At 33.9% G+C, this 24,776-nt stretch overlaps 1 protein-coding gene and 1 non-coding gene across 3 annotated transcripts in view; both read left to right on the forward strand.

Annotated features, from left to right (window-relative positions):
* LOC124353660 (UDP-glycosyltransferase UGT5-like) overlaps positions 1-24,776 on the forward strand; it is a 146,563-nt gene that overhangs the window by 104,126 nt on the left and 17,661 nt on the right. The gene's annotated exons all lie outside the window — the stretch shown is intronic.
* Positions 2,512-2,583, forward strand: Trnag-ucc. The gene has a single exon. It is a non-coding gene; the product is annotated as a tRNA-Gly (tRNA).

Here is a 24,776-nt window from a genome sequence, read left to right on the forward strand (position 1 = left end):
TAAGTTAGAGTGCTTTTAAAAAAATTATATGATATCTGATACAAAAGTTTATAAAGCCCAGACCATCTGTGTGAGACCTGTCCCTAGTCCATTAATTGCGTTTTATCCTAAATTTAAATTAAAAATCGATTTTACATCTTTAAGCGGCGGTTTTTGGAGGGGATCAGTTTAAATTGACTATATTAACTGGCGTGTGTTGTGCTGCAATTATTATTAAATTAACTACAACACATAAAGTATACGTTATGTATATATCATTATGTTAAGTTACGAAATTAATATATGAAAATATGTTTTACATAAAAATATAATTTAAGTTTTGTTTTAATCAAAAACCAGTACAATTTTACCATGGCCACCCACTGTTTGTTACTCTACATTTAGTTTTATGTATGTACAAATAATTAGATTGATAACTCGAAAGTTAAACTTTTTATTCAGTTTTGGATAAAAGTATTCCATTCGTATAAACTACAAAATATATATATATATATATATATATATATATATATATATATACAATATGACACAAAAAGCGTTTACATTACCTGAAGAAAGAAATAATGAAAATTGTAGGCACTTGCCATTTTCTAAGACTATACTTTCTAAGGTTCTAATTCTAAGGTACATAAGTAGAAAATACACACAAATAACAACCAACCACTTAGACGTAAACAAAAGAGTTGCGTAACATAATTGGCGAAACAATTACGTAACCCCAAAGAGTAATAATACGTTATTGTTTTCAGAATGATTGTTATTTTACCACACTATATTAAAACATTATTAATTATTAAAATAATCATGAAAAACGCTATTTAGAAGAAATTAGTAGAATAACTACGATTTAAAGTTTAGGTTCGGTTAGGTTATGTTATAACGTGGACATGGCAGCGTCCGCATATTTTCTCGGCAACTATTAACGTCGGGGTTTAAAGAGGTAAACGAGGTTGAAGGAAAAACTGCCGTAGATCTAGATACACATTTCTTACAGTATATGTCTTTTAATTGTGTACTGCTTAAGGAAGCAATATGTTTTAGGATGAAATATTATTTAAGGAAATATATATTTTACAAGCATGTCAGTTCGTTCAGTCTTATTTCAAGCATAATCAAAGAATTCATATCCTCATCCTCAAACGTTTTCCTACAGCCTGATTTCAGGATGATCCAGATTACTTCTCCAAATACCTATAATTTCTCCAGGAAGGACAAAAAATGCTCTGTCTGTTTTTTCTGTATTTAGTGAAACCATCTTTAGGGGTTGATATTGTGTTGTAATGCATATGCACCACCTAAAGCTTTTATTAGATTACAAGAATTTAAGTCAAAATCGAATCCAGAAGTTACTAATTAAAGACGTCGTTTTCGATTTAATGATTTGTAAATTAAAACCCAATACTAGGTCCAGCTTTTTATAAGTACCTCTGAAAACCAAATATAGTCCAATCAATCCAATTCAAATTTTAGTGGAATTAAATAGAATTGCTACAAGTTTTATATAATTATTATATTAAATTATTAATATTATATATTTTACTCTTAAAACTTTACAGAAGAGCAAATCTGTCGTTACAAGTACAAACCCAGACTGAACAATTGTCAAAGGCTGACAATCAACATTGGCAACGCTGCTGTGCAGATTGTTCAGTCTCCGTGTTCATTGTTCTTGTACATTCATAGTCGGACATTTGTACACGAGCGAACAACAGATACCGCAAACCAGTGTTTGGCAACGACCCATTGTTAGAATTAATTAATCATCGATAAACCCAATGCTCATTACTGTACTAACATTAATGGCACTGCAAATGCAGAAAAAGGTGTGGAATTTGAGAATCTCTTGAATGGTGCAATGGTTGAGTGTAGTATTTCCAAAATATGTACCATAATTTACTTCAGTCCAATGGGTTTAAATTGAATGCCGTTACAGGGTATCCACCATCCACCCTAACCCTATTATATATTAATAATACATCATTAAAATAACTCCGAGATTTTTGTTCTGTAATTTTAGGAATCTAAAACTATTGTTTTACATAAATATTTGGTATATATTTTTAGTATCAATTGAAACCTTACACTTTAGAAGTGCCTTTGTATTTGTAGTACACCTGACTATAGATAGGGCTCAGCCTCAAGGTCTTCCAAAGTCCAATGTTATCATTTGAGAGTTCTTTTATCACGAAAGTGTGGCTCAAGCAGTTATTCTATGTCCGCTAACCAACTCAGGGCCGTTTCTGGGGTTGGTGACGCCCGGGGCAAGCATCGCCTAGGCACCCCAACCACTAAAATAAATAAAAAAGTAAATGCATATAATTATATTATCTATGTGTTTATTATTTAGAATATATTTTTACCTCTGTAAGCTCATCATAAGTTGGACCAATTTAAAGTAATGTTTGTTTTGTAAAAAGTATATTGTGTTCTTTATAATGGAAATAAATAACATAAATAATTAAAAACATGCTATAAACTAAATTCTATACTATGCAAAGGTTCTCTCAGCGTGCGATGGTGGTGTAATGGTCAGCATAGTTGCCTTCCAAGCAGTTGATCCGGGTTCGATTCCCGGCCATCGCACTTACTTTTTGAACTCACAAACAATCTTTTTAAATGCTATGCTTTAGGTCGATTTCGACATTTTAATGATCGATACCGATAACATCATATCTCACATATTTTAGTCAACTGTGCAACTGTGGCGCCACCAGGGAGAAAAAAATTAAGCAAAATAAAATAATAGAATGATATAATTAGTTATAGATACTTCGGTTTACACATATCTTCACAATGAATGAGCTGGCTAGAATGTAGAATCGGAGTCGAAACCACGTTATAATCCCTTTTAGGATCTTGCTTATGGAATATTGGCATATGTAAAGGCATTCTTGAATACTTTTGTTGCGGACTACAATAAAGCAACATGCCTTCCCGAGTGTATGATGGAAAAGGTTTTATCTCTAGGAGTAAAATGTAAATAGTAAAATGGAGAGAAGAGCAAATAAATGGTCTTTTCGAAATAATCTATAAAGTTGCCTTATTATTGCAGGTTTGAATTGAAGAAAAGAAAATACATTTTATAGTATGTACATGGTTCTGTTCAAAACATTAATTTAATACATCGATTTTATGAAGATGTGGATAGATAGGTCTCGAATTTGAGCATATTCAATTTACTCCCTTAATACAATAGTGGGTTAAAAAAAAAAAAAAACTTACTTTATATATTGAGATCTAGTCATATACGTACACACATTTCGGCTATAAACTAGACTGGACTAGAGAGCATGCGTGGTATTTTCTAAAACATTTGCTTTAGTTGACACTTATTGTTGCTAAACACTTCCGAGAGACTCATACAGTACTTTAGAGTATGGCTATTGTCGCGAAATATGAAGAAATAGTCAGAGGAGTTCTCCTAGTGGCCGTTATGCCCTTCCGAGAGACTCATACAGTACTTTAGAGTATGGCTATTGTCACGAAATATAAAGAAATAGTCAGAGGAGTTCTCCTAGTGGCCGTTATGCCCTTCCGAGAGACTCATACAGTACTTTAGAGTATACAGTATGGTGCGAAAATATATGAAGAAATAGTCAGAGGAGTTCTCCTAGTGGCCGTTATGCCTTAAACAGATGAGTTTGCCCTAAGTCCTACATTAAGAGGCAACAAAGTCTCATATCATGGAGGATGAAGGTCAAGGACGTAGCTAGCGATTTATTTTTTCAATTACTTTTTTAGTAGACGATTATTATCTAGACGAATGCAAGGACTTCTACCATTTCACATTAAACTTCTGTTGATGAAAGTCACTTGTGTTTCCTTACTTTAACTACTGCAACGCTGTAATCAATGACATGACTGTAGCCCTTAGCACTAAACTGCAAAGAGCACAAAATTACTGCATTCGCTTTCTGTTTGATTTACGTCGAAGGGATCATGTTACACCATATTTTATTCAATCATCAATTCTAAAATTAGCTGATTCAAGATCCATTCGAATATTGTCATTGTTGTACTCTATTATTAATACGGATTCACCAAAATATTTATCTGAAAACTTTCAGTTTTTGGCGGCGAGTGGCGCAAGAGAAACTCGGTCTGGTGCACTAAGTCTCAGAATTCCAATACACAGAACCAAAACCTATAACCGATCCTTCACCGTTACTGCCTGTAGATTATGGAACTCCTTACCAGATCATGTCAAACAAATTGAGAGCCGAAAACGGTTTGTGGCGGAGCTGAGACGAAAGTACCTGGGCCGGATGATTGGGGCGGGCGGCGGGGCTACTCTTTGAATCGTGACTGTGTGAATGGAAGAGTGAATGGAATACTGTAAGTGTAAGTTATAGTTAATTAATTAGCCTTAATTTGCATTGTTAAGACATATTTTTAAGAGGTTAAATGTAAGAAAGGACCATATGGTCCTAATTTCGCTTCAATAAAGAAGTGTTTCTTTCTTTCTTTCTTTTCTTTATTATTACTTAAATAATTCAGTATTACTGACACGTACTGCTGAAAGGCTGTTCTCAACAAAGACACGGATCAAGAATATTTTAAGGAACAAAATGGGGCCTTACTCTCTGTCCACTACGAGAAAATATCTGTTGTATGGACCCCCAAACTTTTTTCCTTGCTACGTTCTTGTAGACGTTCAAGAATTGGGGCAAGGAAGTGGATTTCCTCTCTCTCTCTCCAAGTGCTTGGTGACATAAATTTCCAAGATTACCAAAAAAGATAAACGTGCCATGATTATCAGTTTCATCCATTATTTTGTTTCAGTGTCTCTTTCAATGCCAATGCCTTTTTTAATTTTAAGGAAAACCGGTCCAAAACCGTTTCCAAAGTTTTATTGACCTCTCTAGGCATAGAGGCAATGCAGGACCACTAGGTTCCAATCGGAGCATTAGCCCATATTAACACAACATTCATCTCTTCCAGTCTATAATGCATTTGACAATGGCTACAAGACCTAAGTCAACTAAGATGCACACCAGTTTAGAATGGCTGTCAAGTTTCGGGATTGTTTTGGCACCGCTCCTGGTGCCAGCGCCAGCGTGGAGTGAGCGGTTGCTGGGAAGACTCTCATCTGCCGCAAGTAGGTCGGCGTTGTTGCGGATCAACAGTAATTGTCAATACAGTTGGTACTCTCTCTCACAGATGGCGCTTGGTGCCAGGTTGTGGCTGGTAAAGGCGAAAAGTCTCACCCTGAGGTCTCTAACAGAATTAAAATCACTGGTTAGAAACTTTGGAACATGTAATTTTTGTTGATCATTCAGCCTGACGTTTTTTTTTGTTATACAGTTTTGTGTTATAAATATGAACAACACAAACATAATGAGTAACACAACTCATTAACACTCTTTTTTAATGAGTTCTATGATAGTATGTGCATCCATATGTTCTGGCTGAGCGTCATCGAACCCTTTCACTCAGTAGGGTGGTGAAATTTCTGTTTTATCTCCCGAGTGGATGTGAATGTTTATTTCTGTACGATTGCCGTCATAACAGTCCGCACTCTAAAGACTAAAATGAGCTACTTGAAACATACAATCTCGACTAAACTTGTTACGTAACACGTAGCGGCATACTGCTGCCTTAATTGTTCTTAGAAATATAGGTGGAACCTAATCAGTTACTTATCAAACCTAAACATTTCACAGATTAACAGAATATGATTGATAGTACAAGATCATTTTCAACAAATTTTAAAATGCCATTGGGGACTTTGAAACTGCCATCGAGTAGTATTACAACTTCTGATATAAATTGTATCATTTACTATTAAAGAAGTCGTAAAATACTCGCGTGATACTTTTCATGTTGTCATATTATTGTGTTCAAAATATTAATACTAAAATATTTGTTTCTAAAAAAGTCTTTCCATTTCCATTTCCAACGATGAACACAAACCGGGAAAGACATTCAACTAATAAAAGTAAATGAATCCATGGATCCTCTTTGCTGATATTTAAATGTATAGTTTTATTAAGTGATGAGTTTTTGGGAAAAATGTAATTTTTAAATTTACCACATTGATATTATGAACTCATTGTAAATTACTCAAGAGCTTGAAATGAATAAATAAAATAATACAACGGATTACCGAAGAAACGTAACAACAGAGACGGGCTGACAGACGAAAGGACTGTGCTTAGATCTTTTGACCTCAAAACCAATACTGTTCGTCTTTGGACCTAAAGGAACCTGCGTACCAAGTAGCAAGTCCCTTGGCCGTTTCAATGAAGAGTTGTCACCCCAAATACAATAGCGTTCTTCCTTGGACCAGGTGGGATCTTATGTAACAAGTAGTATTAGGACCGTGTATCTCTAGGACCGTTCAATCAAGAGTTATCAACGCTGGTGGATATGTAAACGAAAGGCTGTACTGTGATCTTTTGACTCCAAAATAAAAAGCGTTCTACCTTGGACCATGAGGAACTTATGTACCAAGTCTCTGGGAAATTTCTATCAAGAGTTTTCAACAATGATAGGTAGACAGACGGAAGGTCTGCAATTTTATCTTTTGAGCCTAAAATAAATACCGTTCTTCCTTGGACCATGAGGAAGTTATGTACCAAGTATCTAGAATCTAGGACCTTTCTGTCAAGAGTTATCAACACTGACGGACAAGCAGACGGAAGAAGAACTGCCCTTTGATAGTTTGATCCCGAAATCAATACCGTTCTTCCTTGGACCATGAGGAAGTTATGTACCAAGTATCTAGAATCTAGGACCTTTCTATCAAGAGTTATCAACACTGACGGACAAGCAGACGGAAGAACTGCCCTTTGACCGTTTGATCCCAAAATCAATACCGTTCTTCCTTGCACCATGAGGAAGTTATGTACCAAGTATCTAGAATCTAGGACCTTTCTATCAAGAGTTATCAACACTGACGGACAAGCAGACGGAAGAACTGCCCTTTGATAGTTTGATCCCGAAATCAAATCCGTTCTTCCTTGGACCATGAGGAAGTTATGTACCAAGTATCTAGAATCCAGGACCTTTCTATCAAAAGTTATCAACACTGACGGACAAGCAGACGGATGAGCTCCTTTTGAGCCCAAACTCAATAGTGTTTTTTCTTAGCTCAGAGGAACCTACTGTATGTAAAGTATCAAGTCTCTAGTGTCTTTCTATCAAGAGTTATCAACACTGACGGACAAGCAGACGGATGAGGTCCTTTTGAGCCCAAACTCAATAGTGTTTTTTTCTTAGACTCAGAGGAACCTACTGTATGTAACAAGTATCAAGTCTCTAGTGTCTTTCTATCAAGAGTTATCAACACTGACGGACAAGCAGACGGATGAGGTCCTTTTGAGCCCAAACTCAATAGTGTTTTTTCTTAGACTCAGAGGAACCTACTGTATGTATGTAACAAGTATCAAGTCTCTAGTGTCTTTCTATCAAGAGTTATCAACACTGACGGACAAGCAGATGGATGAGCTGCCCTTTGCCCTTTTAAGCCCAAACTCAATAGTGTTTTTTCTTAGACTCAAAGGAACCTATGTACCAAGTATCAAGTCTCTGGGACCTTTATATCAAGAGTTATCAACACCAGACAAGCAGACGAAAGGACTGCCCTGTGACTTTTCGCCCCCAAAATCAATACCGTTCTTCCTTGGACCAAAAAGATACATATGTACTGAGTCTCTAGAACCTTTCTATCAAAATTTATTGTACAGACGGACAGATAGATAATTGGACGGGCGACACGATTTTAAATGGACCATATCGCGTCCTGCGTTCCGCGTTATACAATTACGGAAAACTATTATTTTTAAATACTTTTCCGTAATTGTATAACTAATTTTTTTTGAAGAATACAAATCAAGCCTAATGATTTTCTTATCTTAAACTCATGCCCAAAGTGTTATATTATAATGGCGTAGAATTTTTGTCTTTTCGCAGAGTTAAATTTACTTTTTAACGTTACATTTAATGTTTTGTTCGGAACAATTTAGTGTTACAACCATCCACAACAGACGGTGTTAAAGGTCATTATTGTGAATACAAAGGGCTGTAATGTTTAAGGTTATTGTTTTTATAGTGTCGTAGCTACATTTTGTACAATGAAGCACTTTTCCATTTATTTTAACTAACCTGAAATAATGTTTGTCTATCTTGCGAGTGAGGTATCAGGTAGGGAATTAATTTATATCTCGTAATATTTGGCTTTGTTTATATTATCATTAATTTTTTGTCCTAACACTACTCTATAATATTTTCCACTGTATAAGAATTTATCTGAACGATTTTAAATGTCTTTTAAAATTACCTTATCAGTTCACCACGTTTTTTTAGGTATATGCACTGTTTTAGGGAATGAAACTGTGAAATAGTTGTATTTGATTATTTCGATGTATTACTTATTTAGCCAGAACTGTAGCCTACTGAAAGAATAATAGAATATAGGGCATTTGACATTGTTATATGTTACAAACCTATAACACTGCGTTCTAAGGCTTGTAATTTAGCCTTTTCGAATATGATGATAAGACAATCAGTATATACATAAACCTAAAATTTGCAACTTGCGGCAATGGACTGATACTAAAATAAAATGAAGAAGATAGATTGAAATCTTCGAAACGCTGTGTTATACATTTTGTAACATATAACAATGCGAAATAACCGAAATTCTATGTAACCTATTATTTTATTTTATTTATGAAGGGTGATAATTCTCACAACTGATGTGATCATTTTGGTAATATTATTAATATGACTTTTTATACTTTTATACCATATAACAATGCGAAATATCCGAAATTCTATGTTACCTATTATTTGATTTGATTTATGAACGGTGATAATTCTCACAACTGATGTGATCATTTTGGTAATATTGTTAATATGACTTTTTAGACTTTTGTAACATATAACAATGCGAAATATCCAAATTCTATGTAACCTATTATTATTATTTTATTTATGTAGGGTGATAATTCTCATAACAGATGTGATCATTTTGGTAATATTATTAATATGACTTTTTAGACTTTTGTAACATATAACAATGCGAAATATCCAAAATTCTATGTAACCTATTATTTTATATATGGGGGATCTTTTGTTTTATGTACGTTATAGGTCTCTACGTTTTCAATACAAACTATTGAAATGTCTCGCAGTTATTTCTAGATAAATTTACTTCATATAAGTAGGAAACGGACACTGTCTCAAACTTCTGGACTTCTTCCCACTGGTCTACAAACTCCAACATACGATTCGAAAGCAGTTTCGGGGATTGAATGTAATTTGATGGTAATCACATCTCAAACATCTTGCCATTTAAAAAGAGGTTCCCTCTGGCACAGTTTTTAAACTGCGGGGAAATGTTGGCTGAACCGCAGACAACATATACGAGTAGCAGAACATATTTTAGTTCTCATGTTTATGAGGCCTGTGTCATGAATGCCTTCTCGAAAAGTTTATTTTTTTACCCACCAGATAGAATATAATTATTGTCAACATAATTATATTCTAGAACTATGTCGCCCTAACTATGAACAGCCATATTCATTCAAAATATGTTAACTAAAAACTGCCAAATATACAATCAATTCAATACATCGACAATATAATTGGAAGCCCGACCATCTTAAAATCTTAAAACCTCTCTATGTAGTTTTAAGATCATACATAATTTAAAAATAAATAGAGTTTTAGAAAGAACATGATTGGATGAAACATTTTATATGCGTGTGTGTTTCATTTTACTTATAATTTTATATTCATTTGTATTACGAAATAATCAAGAGGAAATATTTAAAAGCTGGACTGTAGACATTTTAAAACTAATTTAATGGGTTTTCGTTTCCAAAATAATTTGGAACGTAGAGTTACATAAAACAATGTAGGGTTAGTGTACTATTTATAACTGAAGAATAGCTGTACCGATTATATTGACTTCTGATTTCTTGGATTAACCTCCGCCCCGAATAACTATTGAAATATCGTAAAGTTTTCCGGAATAAATGAGATAAATAGAAAAAGAAAACAAGTATAGACTTAAAGAACTATAATGTTATCAACTGTTGCTTTATGACACCACAGCCATGTTTAATTAATTGAACCAATATTTTCATAGTATTTACATTTATAGTCTTGAAAGCATAGAGTAACCTTGATAGTACCAACATTTCTTTTTTAACCTTTTTTGCTACCACTGTTTACCGCAGTATAACAAAATATACAGATAAGAACATTAAAGTTTTACGTAAATATACACTTTTAACTGTAAACTTTAGCAAATACGAAGTATGGAGTGCTAGGTAAGTATTGTAATGCAGATATAAAAAATAAAGTTACTACATAACTAGACTGTTGTAAAACCCATCTTAGTTGCTTTTTAACAGAAGTACGCTTCTCAGACCTGTGTACGTATTATATATTTTCTTGATCGTGGTAACAACGCAAACTCAACATTCACGATGGACATTCATGCCAACTAGAAGTGCTTATATACGTGTAGGGCCTACGGATTGCTGGAGAAACCGCGGGTGCTAGTTTAAAATACAATCAGGTCAGGTTTCGTTACAATCAGGTACAAATTAGGTTGGTATTCGTGTCCAGCAGTTTGGTGCCGTAGTATTATCGCATACCCAAACTGTAAGGTTGCTATCAAGATACAAGATATAAGATACATTATCAAGAAAAATCATAAGATCTGGAGTAAAGGAGTTCAAAGCACAAACCCTCGCTGTGTGTTTGTTCAAGAACATGGGCATTTTATCGTGTTTCTATAGACAACTCTCGATATGTTTCTGAACAATTTACCACATACTGTGTAGTAGGTTAGGCGGTACATAAATGTGAACAGCCACAATCGTGAAATATTTTACCAAATGAACCTAACTAACTAACGTATCGAAGATTTAAAACGTTTTACGCAGCGTAAGCCCTAAATAAATATTTATATATGCTACATACATACATTTTGAATAGGTGTAATCTTGGAACCAAAGGTCATTCATTGCTGGTAAAGGTAGCCTACGCAAATATTTTTTTGCACTGTCAAAAATGTAATTGCAATAGGCAGAATTGAAGAAAATCCTGGAAACGTTTCCTAAGAATTAGAAAACATAGTAGGAATTTTCCTTGATCTCCTATGAACCGAATCTCACATGAGGGAAACAATTAAGCTTCCTTGAGAGAACTTGATACTTGTACAAATCAGATGAACTCGAAGGGAGGGAGAATCCCTTTGCTCGCCTACAGGCCCTACACCTACGCGATTGCAGACTCAGCGAGCGAAAGTGGGGTTTCAAGTGCCTCATGAATAGTAAACTATAGCCGGGCTCTTCTAATGTGCTTGTTGGGAGCAGAGGATTAACTTTGCATCAGCAATTGTGCGCGTTCTCTTCAAAGAGCTATGTAACGTTATTTAGTTTCATTTTATATAATACATATTTTCGCAACTTGTTACTCTTTACTGGTTAGTATAGGTTCACTCCGATGTTCTTGGAACTAAATTCTTGGTGGAATAATAACCTTATTGGCACCTGTAGTAATTATTTTTTCTCTTGAACTTTGTAGCTGAAAGTTGTGTGCCTTGTCCTTAAGTAAATTTACATTTTTTTGTTTTACACATTTATCTATTTTGAATGTAATATAAAATAAAATTTTAAACAGTTAAGTAACTTACCTTTGGTGATGTTTCATTTGGCAGATTAATACAGATTAAATTGTGGTGATGTCCTTCTGACGAGACAATGTTGTCGTGATTATTAGTTGTTTCGATAAATGGCGAATAGCGTCGTGATTTTGTTTTAGGCGAGTTGGAGTTACGAGTTCTTGAGCTTCGAGTTCCTTTTTGAGAGCCCAAGTACTTTGATTACAATTTCGAGTACTTCCAGTATTCATGTTTTAGACTTCCAGTCTTCTAAACTTCCTTTTTCCGACTACAGCTGGAATTTTCGAGCCAAGATGCTGACGCCGTGGTGTGTGAGTCGACATCGACATGAAGGGAAGTCAATTTTAAAGTTAGAGTAAATTATTAAGTTGGTAGGCAAAGTTCTATAGAACAATGGAAGCATTAGGCCCACCTCAAATATATAATTTAAGTTCATTGTTACTTTATTTGGCAGCAACGTGGCAACATATTTTATTTTTACAACTAGAAGTGGTGCTTATAGGTTTTAATTTCCACAATTAAACTTATTAGTAAACTTCGCAAATCAAGTATTTATTTTTACGACCTCAGTGATATCCAACCTCATGTGTTTCGTCCATTCGTCCACTGGCATGAAAAAGAATATTTGTTCAAGAATTTAGGTAATTTATACGGACTAAATGGACTGTGACTATTTTTGCAAATGGAGATTTTGTGAAAATGTTTATTCAGTTCAAGTCATATGGTCGGTAATAATGGTAGTAGGGACATTATCTTGTCTGATCACTGATAAGGACTCTGATAAAGTTAAGACACAGACTATCTGCAGGACCGAGTCTTATATGTTGGATGGTAAACGTTTGCTCAGTTCCGCTTCAGAAACCGTTCACCGGTTAACGAGATGTCCTTTTCCGTATATTGTTGCTACATACCACCTATGTTGTGCGTGAACTACATAACTAGCTTTTTGTCAAAATATGCTGTATGGTCCCGAAATAAATCTTCGTTGTATCGTGTTTTATTTGCCATTTATTATTGATTAACGTTTCCAAATAAAAACAAAAATGTGTAGCCATAGCCCATTATCTTTCTTGAAACCAAGAAAAATATAAATAAGGTTTAAATCATTCACTTGACTCCTACGCCTTTAAATTAATCCCACAGAAATACCGTATGCGAATTTATTTGTGGTGTATAACAGAATATTATTGATGGAATGACTTGTTTTTATATAAAAAGAGAAGTTACCTTTACGTTAGTAATATTTTATTAAAAACATGCCATTCTTTAGTATATTTTAGTTATAGACAATTTAAAAATAACTGTCTGAAAATATTTTTTATACCAAAGTAAAAACTATTTTTTCCATAGGAATTGACTAAAGAATTGCCTAAAATTTCTATTTTAATTGCTATTATAAGAGTAATTTTGCTCAAAGTGGCCAATAATTCTTATTTTACATTTTTCAGTCTTTAAGAAACTTACTTTAAAGGGAAATGCTGATGTGGAACTTTACCAAAAAATTATCCATAAAAAAGCTATTGTAGTTTTAGCATAGACAGCCTTTAGATAGCCACATGGACAAATAACAAGTACGTATATTACATTTAAATATTAACCATTGTATAGAATAAGGTATTTTCCACTACTAACTTGATATAATAACAAGGTCCGCTTCTGGTACTCTGCCTACTAATTACCTGATAATATTGTTAAACAATATGATCATGATCATGAAATAAAATAGAAAAGCAACCCTCTACTGTCCTCCGAATGCGTAGACTTCTGTTAATATTTATTTTTTAATTCGATTTGTTTTTGCAATATTTTTAATTGGTTAAAAAACAAGTCATTGAAGTTTCTGTTGAAAATTCGTTTTTTAAACATTATTAGCTAAAAGACTCCTACTATTAGTGTTCTAACGGCCCATAAATGGCCGAAAGGGATGTTATGGCCTTATTTTTATGACATTCCTTCGGTTTTTGCATAATTTTACTCGTTAAAGCCATGTCTTTGTGAATCTAGTGATTAACTTTCCAAAACAGAACATTTAAAATCTATTAAATGCAGTTTTGAGATTGTAGTTTTATTTAATTTTATTTACAATTACGTAATTTTAACATCAACACTCTGACTCCTCTTTACGTAGATAAGCTTCAAAATACGAGTACTTTTTGTTTTGTCAAATTATCTCGTTTAGGTAGGTCAGGAAAACAGTTTTAAATTAACATTGGATATATTGATCTACTGCACCCTTGTATGCAAAATTCCATGCAAGGGAGCGGAGCTTTGTCGCGATTGGTCGAAGATTAACCAATCTGCTTCAAGACAGATCTTCATCCAATAGTGTACAGCTCCGCCCCTCCAACTCGCTGTACAGACGACTTCTTATTATTGGCAGTTTCGCTTTAACATCAGTTGACTGATGATGGTTCTTTCCAAAAAAAGCTTAAATATTCCAAGAATTCAGTTCTATAATCAATGTATCGACGCGGTGTGAGTCGGAAAACGTAGTTATTACCCAGCGTAAGCGTAATAACTATGATTATTTTAATACACGCATTAATTTGGTTAGATTTAGGTGCAAATAATACATGTTTCATAGTGTTTTATTCTATATTAAACGAGAAATGAAACGTAAATAATCATAAAATAGTAAGGGATTCGGTTAGTTTTGACACTTTAACCTGTTTAGTTTAGACTACCTATCTTCAGTTATTTATTTGTTTAAGCTTAATTTATTTTGTTCTGCATAAAATGTCCCGCAGATTAATTGCTTGATACCAAAATAAATCTAAATAAGGTCAGCAGCTTCGTACGAGTACACTACACAAGTTTTACCTACACGGAACGTGGCGTGATGGTGGATGGTAATGTCTGTTCTCCATAGATAAGATCTCTCCACTCGCTTCGAGAGCAGAAACCACCTCGGCTATAAAATACTGAACTTATTTTACCAATATTTTACCTTGGTTTAGCATATAAGTATAGTGTGACATTTATTTTGTTCTCAGTATGTTTGGCCCATACTTGATTGTTGCCTTGATTAGAGAAGCCTACTTCTGTCAAAAGAGAGCTAAGATGGGTTTTATACAAGTTTTTAAATGTATAGTAAAAGTTAGATAGTAACTTTGTCTTATATATCTAGTACTGAATATTTGATAAAACCACATTAAAATGACAATATATTTTCTTTCATAAACTTATAAATATATTTTTAATATTTAAAACACTTAGAGTTGTAATTGGTACATTAGTTCAAAAGCACAGTCCATCTAGCATAGTTCTTGTCGATTGCTTCAAAGGGAGTCTTCGGAGTCAAATTCTGACCGTCTTATGTTTTAAGACATTTTATAATGTAGATGAATAATTACCTAATCGTTGAAATCTTAAACGGTGAGAAAAACAATGGTTACTCCGTAGAGAATGTACTTACTATAAATGTAAATAAATTGAAAACGATAAGCCAAGTTTACACAGAACAGTTGATAACATTTCATATATTTCACAACTTTAGAGACAAAGATGGGATTTTCCGCTACTTTAAAGACCAGTGGGGCATAACCCGAAGGGATTTTCGAAATAAGAATAAGCCTATATTCATTCCATACACCTCAAGAATGTCCATGCAAAATTTCAGTACAATCGGTTTAATAGTTTATGCGTGAAAGCAAACAAACGAAATCACTTTCTCGTTTATAATTTTGTTATGATAAGATAGGAATAGGATGTTGAAATACAAATAATTTATTTGCAGTATTTACAGCCCTCTTCTTGACAAAAGGTGTCGTTTCCCCAATTTTTAAAGTGGGTAAATTGGTGTGTTAGATTTTCTTTTTAAACAGAGAAATCTCAATATTTTTAGCCTTAGGTTATTATATCATGAGAGAAAATTAAGAATTCTCACTATTTTAAACGAAGGTACATTTGAAGTTCTACCTTAAATTGAAGAAGATAAAATTATAATGAGACATTTTCGAATTTCTGTACTATACGCAATTGAGTACTACCAATACGTAGTTACTAATATTCGCTATTAGGCTGGAAATAGTAAATTAAATGAGGATTTAATTGTAATGAGATAGTCTCTGACTTTGGAATTTGCATGTCTTTAAGTTCGCGACCAAGTTGAAACAGCCGCTAGACTCTAGAGTGAAGTGCCGGTACTTCAGTAACACAGTCTCTTCAGGAGAGTCTCTTCAGATGTTCTGCATTGCTCTCTAGAGTTGGAGCTTCGCTTGAATGAGAATTCTTTATAGTCACCCGCGCGTAAATTAAAATTGCAATGGGATAAGTGGATGAGATCAGTTTGTAAGTTTAAGAACAAATGTAAATGAAACAGACTTCTAGTGTAATTTTTATTCGGGTAGTATCATTTTTAAGAATAATTTTCGAAAATATTTTATTAATTGAAGGAACTTAAATATATTAATGAATAGTACAGTTTTATTTTATTCCTTAATTTTTTATTTATCTATTTATGTATGTAATCGTAGTGTAATTTGAGTTCAAAATGTATGTACGATATATAAATATCAGTTACACTGAAATGCTACACTTATATTATCTATTTCGTCGATTTTCTGTATAAATTTGATATACAGATTAATACATTAATAATTCATTACATAATACATTAATATAATAATTCATTACAGTGTAACATATTAATAATGTAAGTCTGAGGAATCAATTATCAGTTGGGTGAATTGTATATATTTCATAACCAATTTTACATAATGTTCTTGGATAGATCTTTCATCCTTATACAAAATTGTCGGGTAATCTTAACCCAAGAAAATATGTCAGTAGAATGTGGTTTGTATATAATGCATTTAAGTATTTGATTTATTATTTCACAAAGTGACATGTGTTTTAAACGACTTATTATGTAAGGAGATAAACTTTCAATGAAATCCCTTTTAAGGAAAGCAATTGCAAAGATCCCATATCCTTATTTTCAGTCATAAGCGTTCATAAGAGGGGGGGGGGCACAGAAGGCTCAAGCAACCACCGAAATTTTGAAAGACAAACAATAAAATTGCACTCAGTAGTTTGTTTATGATAGAACACATTTATGAGGTCCTAGGTTCAAAAAAATTTCAGTGGGAAGGTTCCTAAATAATGTCTATTTTGGGAGGAAAATTTTATACTTTTTAAACCATTCAGTGAGTCAACCCCCCCCACCCCGGTATAATTTTCTATATATGCCACTGTCTTCATTTTTTTCTGCGGTCACGATGAAGTACCCAAAATAGTAACGCAAGTGTATAAAACTTCTCCTGGAATCATCAAACCTTTTTCCAATTTTCTTTTCTTCAAAAAAGACATCTTTAGAGCTTCGACTAGAAAAATAAAAAAAACCGTTATTCTACCTGAACATCGATCACACACCAGAAATGTGAAATCTGTAACAATTTTTCATACGTAAAAATATGATCACCAAACGACAGACAGTCGGGAAAAGTTAAAAATGAAAACCGTCTAAACGTTCAGTTATCGTAGGATAATTGAGAGGGCCAGAGAGCTGTGGGAGCGGCGGACAGACTCCCTATTGATCCAGGAGAACTGGGTTATCAGTACTACCCTCTCCCAACCCTCCCCATCACTCCCTTCGTTGTCCTAGCTACCTCACAAACAGCTATTCTACAGTATTATTCTATTGTCAGTACCTTGCGGTTGATTCTATTTCTGTTTCATTTCCAATCTTTGTTTTACGTTTGTTATTGACGACGGAATGTTTGAAAGGGTAATAGGATTTCGGAAATTTACCATCGTTGTATGTTACAAAATGTATAACACGACGTTTCGAGGATTAAAATCTATCCTCTTTGTCAGGTGACAAGACAATTAGTACTTTAAAGTTAGGACGTGCGACAATGGACTTCTCCTCAAAAAAAGAAAACAAAGAAAAAAGGATAGAAGAAAGGGATAAAACATACCCAAAAACTGCTTGAGAGTCCAGACTAGAAACGTCAACTAACGATGATTTACTAATTGTCTCCTTACCCGACAAAGAAGATGTTTTTCAATCCTCGAAACGTTGGGTTATACATTTCCTAACATATAACGATGGTAAAAGTCCGAAATACTATTATCCTTTCATCTTTATTGTTTGCTAGCGCATAAGAAATGCAACCCATTAAAAAAAGATTATTTCTTTGAAAACTACAAACTACACAACTATAACCAATACAAGTGGGTGTGATGGGAGGAAAATTCAACAACACTAAATACCATACAAATGACTTCATTGGTACCAGTTCCGAATGAAATTTCCAAGATTATTTTGTAGGTGATAAACAGAATTTTCCTGTATGCAAAGTATCCCAGAGTTCTCAGGAGTCAATGCACATATTTTAAAACAGAAAAATAACTGACTAGTACCGTTCATTTTGTTTGTAAGTATTAGTAGAGGTTTAACAATTACGTTTTCATAAATGAAGACCACAAGAGAAAGTATGTGATTTGTAGGAAGGAAATGGCTCGGACAACATTTCTTCATTGTTAAAACAAGAAACAGAAAAAGTAACTTCCAGTAGTTTTCACAGTCATTATTCATCCGAATTTAAAAACGGAGGAAAACCTTATCAAAATAAATAAATAATACCTTTAAAGTAATTAAAAAAATGAACAAAATCATTATCAACAATAATTATTATACAAGAGTCCACAGAAACAACTGTTACATGGGAGAAACTGGATAAATTTACGAGCCAAATCTCAAAAATACTTAGGAGCTTGCAAACAAATAACAGTCTACAATCAAATCAAGTTTGGAACTTGAATGTATTTTAAAGTATTAGAATATTGAACATTTTTCTAAGTTGATTATTGACGATAGGTAATTTCAAAGGATAACAAGTCTTCAAATATTTACCATCGACAACACTGCAAAATGGAACACTACGCTTTGAGAATATGAATCTACCCTCTTTTTCAGGGGTCAAAAACCTTCAGACATAATAATAATGTTACTAGCAGTCATAGGTCAGCATCAATATGTGGCGATAAACTCGCCAAATCATAGTTACCAACAATACAAACGGTGAATGTGAGTTTAGGTCCAGATCACATTCCTCTTAGTGCAACGTCTGGAATCACAGACTTGAGTCCTGGAATCTGCAGGTGAAGAGGTGCACCTGTTGAGACAATGAGAATAGCTCTTCACATACATTATACTGTATTTTGTATTCTAGATGTCACTGATGTTGAAACGATGTAAAGATATCGTTTGAGCTTCTTCGTCGGTGGTTTTTTTGGATCTTAAATTAACATGACTCCTGATTCCAGAAGTAAAGTCTGTGACAGCGTCAGATACCAGACGCTGCACTAAGAGGAAGTAAACTGTACCTAAACTGAACACTCAGATTGAGTCAACCCTCCCTACCATAGCTACTTTATGTGTAGAACAAGCTGAATATAAACACTAAATTATAGGAGTGTGTTTAAGGTGTCAGTACCAGCCGCGTTACTGCTAAAAAATCGCACTGAAGAATGCATCCGCCTACACCATACGAAAAAATATACGGAAGTCACAAAAGATCAATATGGCAGCGATATGGCAATCATATGGCAACGTGACACGAAAAAAGATATGATGGCTACCGTTGTGAAGGGGGGGGAGGGTAAAAGGCAGCCGCCTTCCTACGCTTTTATTCTTCTTCTCGGTAGTAAAACCTTTTTAAAACATTTTTGAGTATACTTAATCTTAAAAGGTTTATTAAGGTTTTATTAAAAGAGTATAGGTTGTAATCCTCGTAACGTAATACTGTTTTTACGTAACATTAACAATAGAACATTTATTACAAACTAATCATAGTTTTGAAAAATATTAAAAAAAAACATACAAGTTCTAGAAACTTAAAGACGAAGAGAAAAATGGAAGAGCAAAAGAGGTACTCCTTTAAAATTATAGTCATTATCTTCAAAATATCCCAAATGCACGCTAAAAACAAGGTCAATTCGTTAAAAAATATTCCTTCCGGCTCATCAAGGTAGATTTTTACATATAGCAGTCATCTCTAGATGCCAAAGTGTGAACATGCATAATTAGTTTAGACGCATATACGTTTTTTCACAACATTGAAGGAACAATAAATCTAAATTTTGGGATGTTATATAATTGTTACTTTCTAACATTTATGAACTCCACAGTCTTGAAACCCTACAGGAAAATAAGTAAATCAACTTCTTTCTAAAAGCAATCTTGAAATGTTTTATTAGTTAAGGCTGGCTAACGGATTCAACTAAGTTATGAGTAAATGCCGTCTCTGTAGCTTTACTCACAATCTATTATGAACTACAGTAGCTATCGTGTTCACAATTTTATTCCAGCAACTTTGTACCCTCACTATCTGGAAATTTTACGAGATCTGTAAAAAGAGACATTATCGTAAATTACCTGAAAATTCTAAAAGACTACTTTTCTTTGCTTATAATGCACAATAACTGATATACTCTATAATCACTCTTTTTCTAAACTTCGAATACCTTCTATCTTGAAACCTTTGAGAGATATCGAAAAAAGTACAAAAATAAAAAACTGTTTATAATTAGGCTACCTAATGTGGTTTTAAAGTGTATTGTTTTGGGTCTGTGTTGAGTTAATTTTTTTCCCAAAAGGAAATCACCACCATCTTAAAACTTATTGGTTAAGAGTGAATAGCGACCCTTCCAAGCTATGTGCAAGTACTGCCTTTGTTCCAAATTTCGCCTGGATTTTTAAAAACTAATTAAGTTCTCGTGTTTACAAGCTCTCATAAGCATTACATTTCATAAGCCCATACATACATTCTTATATATATATATATATATATATATATATATATATATATATATATATATATATATATAGACTATAAATAATGTTTTGGGCTATGGTAGTTTTGGATTATGGAGTTCATATTTGGAGAAAATGTAAAAACGCTTAGAAATCTAGTTATCGAAGCGGTTGCAATGAGCAGATTTCTATGAAATCTACTTAAAATGTTGAAATTATTTAAATAACGTTAATTAAAATTCCAAATGTTTTACTAAATACAAATTTAACATATGCTTAAAATGTTTATATGTATAAATATTGACTTATCTGTTGAATTATAAGGCCTTCTTTGTTTGAAGTTTGTTTTCGAAGATTGAAGAATTGTGAAGGAAACAAGATTTCCCCTAGATTGTAATAACGTGTTAGTTTAGTTATTCACCTGAAGAAGAGATCAGATAGCAGATCTCGAAACGTAGCGTTACCTGATGTTTTGTATCACTGTACGTTGGAAAATGTGTGGAAAAATTCCTGTTTCCTTTATCAGGCCTTTCTTGAAATCATATCGTTGCCGTCCATCTGTCTGTGCAAAACCTTTTTAGAATTATCCTAAAGGCTTTGAATTTGCCAACTAGTCCCTCTTAGTCAAAGGCAGAGCTATATTGGTTTTGATGTGAAAATGTCTTAGGGTAATCCGTCTGTCTATCTGTTCGTCTGCAGTCTCTGCGATAACTCTTGGTAGAAAGGTCCTAGAGACTTGAAACTTGGTACATAAGTTTCTCTTGGTTTAAGAATAAACTTTAATGATCACCGGATCAAAAGATCAAAGGCCACCCTTTCATCAGTGTTCCCTCTTTCATAACGTTCTGTAGAGTCCTTGTATCCGACATATCGGGTTATTTTGTTAGAAAGGTTATCTCATATGTACATTATGTCATTAAGGCAAAGCATGTGTCGTGTTCGGTTATGTAGTTTTTAAAACTAAGGGTCGTTTCTTATAACAGCATTTAATATTTAAATAACAATAAACACTTGTCATTGCAGTGTTTATGACTAATATTGCTACTATAATTAATATACAATACTCTTGTTAAATTATTAAAGCATATTTATAGTTTAGAGATGTTCTCTATCCTACAGTTTTTTGTAATTTTAGTTTTCTTACAAACACTGATTTTATAATACTCTTGTAAAATTATTAAAGCATATTTATAGTTTAGAGATCCTACAGTTCTTTTTTTCATTTTAGTTTTCTGACAACTAGTGATACTATAATTAACATAAAATAGTCATGCAAAATTATTAAAGCCTATTTATAGTTTTTAGATATTCTCTATCCTACAAACTTTTTGTAATTTTAGTTTTTCTCTCAAATATTAATACTATAATCAATATACAGTACTATTCTAAAAATATTAAAGCATATTTATATTTTTTAGATACTATAATCAATAGTATCAATAGTATTTTAGATACTTTAATAATCTTGTAACACTATTATAACATATTTATATTTTTGAGATGTTCTCTATACTACAACCTTTTTATCATTTTAGTTTTTCTCACAAATATTGATACTATAATTAATATACAATACTCTTGAAAATTATTACAGCATATTTATAGTTTAGAGATGTTCTCTATCCTACAGTTTGTTATTTTCATTATAGTTTTCTGACAAATAGTGACACTATAATACAAAATACTCATGCAAAATTATAAAAGCCTATTTATACTTTTTAGTTGTTACTCTATCCTAAAGTGTTTTTATCATTTTAGTTTCTGACATATATTGATACTACAATTAATATAAATATTATTGTAAAATTAATGAAGCTTGTTTATAGTTCTGTGATGGTACTCTATACTACAGTGTTTATATCATTTTAGATTCCATACAAATACTGATTCTACCATCAAAATAAAATACTCTTCTAATATTATTAAAGCTTATTTATAGTTAGAGTTATGACTCGATCCTGCAGTAAACAGTTAACGTTCTCACTAAGCGCACATTATTGCAAAGACGGTGGATCCCTTCGGTACTTATTGATCAGTCAGCTACAAGTGGGTTAGTGGAGCTTCCACCCTACGGCACGAGCTGCGATCACGTGACCTGGATATCTAAGTCTGGCTTGTTCTAACAATTTCATGGATCCCTTCGGTACTTATTGATCAGTCAGCTACAAGTGGGTTAGTGGAGCTTCCACCCTACGGCACGAGCTGCGATCACGTGACCTGGATATCTAAGTCTGGCTTGTTCCAATAATTTCATGGATCCCTTCGGTACTTATGATCAGTCAGCTACAAGTGGGTTAGTGGAGCTTCCACCCTACGGCACGAGCTGCGATCACGTGACCTGGATATCTAAGTCTGGCTTGTTCTAACAATTTCATGGATCCCTTCGGTACTTATTGACCAGTAAGCTACAAGTGGGTTAGTGGAGCTTCCACCCTAGGGCACGAGCTGCGATCACGTGACCTGGATATCTAAGTCTGGCCTGTTCTAACAATTTCATGGATCCCTTCGGTACTTATTGATCAGTAAGCTACAAGTGGGTTAGTGGAGCTTCCACCCTAGGGCACGAGCTGCGATCACGTGACCTGGATATCTAAGTCTGGCCTGTTCTAACAATTTCATGGATCCCTTCGGTACTTATTGATCAGTAAGCTACAAGTGGGTTAGTGGAGCTTCCACCCTAGGGCACGAGCTGCGATCACGTGACCTGGATATCTAAGTCTGGCTTGTTCTAACAATTTCATGGATCCCTTCGGTACTTATTGACCAGTAAGCTACAAGTGGGTTAGTGGAGCTTCCACCCTAGGGCACGAGCTGCGATCACGTGACCTGGATATCTAAGTCTGGCTTGTTCTAACAATTTCATGGATCCCTTCGGTACTTATTGATCAGTCAGCTACAAGTGGGTTAGTGGAGCTTCCACCCTACGGCACGAGCTGCGATCACGTGACCTGGATATCTAAGTCTGGCTTGTTCTAACAATTTCATGGATCCCTTCGGTACTTATGATCAGTCAGCTACAAGTGGGTTAGTGGAGCTTCCACCCTACGGCGTTCTATAACTGACTACTGTGTATAGAATGCTCAACAGTCTTTGATACAAACGACCGATCTCGGCTCTGGTCATCTCAACGCCATCTTCCTATTTTAGAGCTTATTCTTGGTGGGAGACGTGTGATTCGAACATTTCCCGAGCGGAAGCAATCATGCAGGACCTGTGAATGATCTCCACTCATCAAACCCCAAATGATTGATGTTGGTCTCCGATAAAATTTATCCATTTCTCCCTTACATACTACCCTCCGCATCTATCCTCCTGTTATATCTTTATATCTTAGATAAACGAGTTACATTCTCGAAGGAACAGTCATTCGTGAGAATAAAACTAATGACAAAAGAATAGTAGACTTATTTAGTTTTCATTTAGCTTCATGTACAATTTCAATGTTTTGAACAATGATTAATCCCAAAAATGGAAGGAAGAGTTCGCCACACCACGAGTCGCGTAACAGGATTCGTTGAGGTGCATGAACCATTTCAAATTTGCAGCTCACTTCAATCTCGAGATACCCTCCGGACAGATAGACAGACAGACAATCAACCATAATATTCACACAAAAATGACGCATCATAAAACTCATTCTTGTATTAATAAAGTTTCATTAAAACGTACTCGTAAAATCTACATATGAATTCTTTATCGATATACCTCTGCCCATGATACTTTCAGATTTCTGTTCATCAAATGGTGTTTCATATCAGTGTTTAATTAATACAATTTTACACACCAAGTTAAATATAAAATGATGACGTATGTGTGGGGATAAGTTATGCTACACGTGCCAGTATGTGATGTTTGAATCTCTTATGAGTGTATTAAGTTTGTCTACAAATTTATGTATTGTGCTATTTTTCGTTGTTATTATTGATACCCTTAAAACAAATATAAAAGTATTCACCAACGCTCAGCCAAATACACCATTATCAAACTGTGTTCCTATAGGTTAGATCGTTTTCGAAATAGCGTACGTACAGAATAAAATAGACCGACGGAAGGGAATTATATGTTTCCAGCCCCAAGAATAATAGGTTTCGCTAAAGCACGGTTACTTATATGTAAAATAAACTAGTTACATTAATAAATATCATATTTTTTTCTAGCGTTCGATACCGAAACGACATCAGCCTCCAATGTCATTCACCTGTAAGGTAACATAAAATTATCGTACATTCTTAAGCCCCACCATCTTGGTATCTGTTATAAGGTAGGGGTAACTGAGCAAAATGTATAAACTAATAAAATTAATCAATGAATAATAAATTTGTTAGGTAAGTCTTTTTGGAGCCTCTTCCACCACTAGCATTTCTGTTAAAAACC

Source organism: Homalodisca vitripennis, chromosome 2 (genome assembly GCF_021130785.1).
Source record: "Homalodisca vitripennis isolate AUS2020 chromosome 2, UT_GWSS_2.1, whole genome shotgun sequence".
Classification (NCBI taxonomy): domain Eukaryota; kingdom Metazoa; phylum Arthropoda; class Insecta; order Hemiptera; family Cicadellidae; genus Homalodisca; species Homalodisca vitripennis.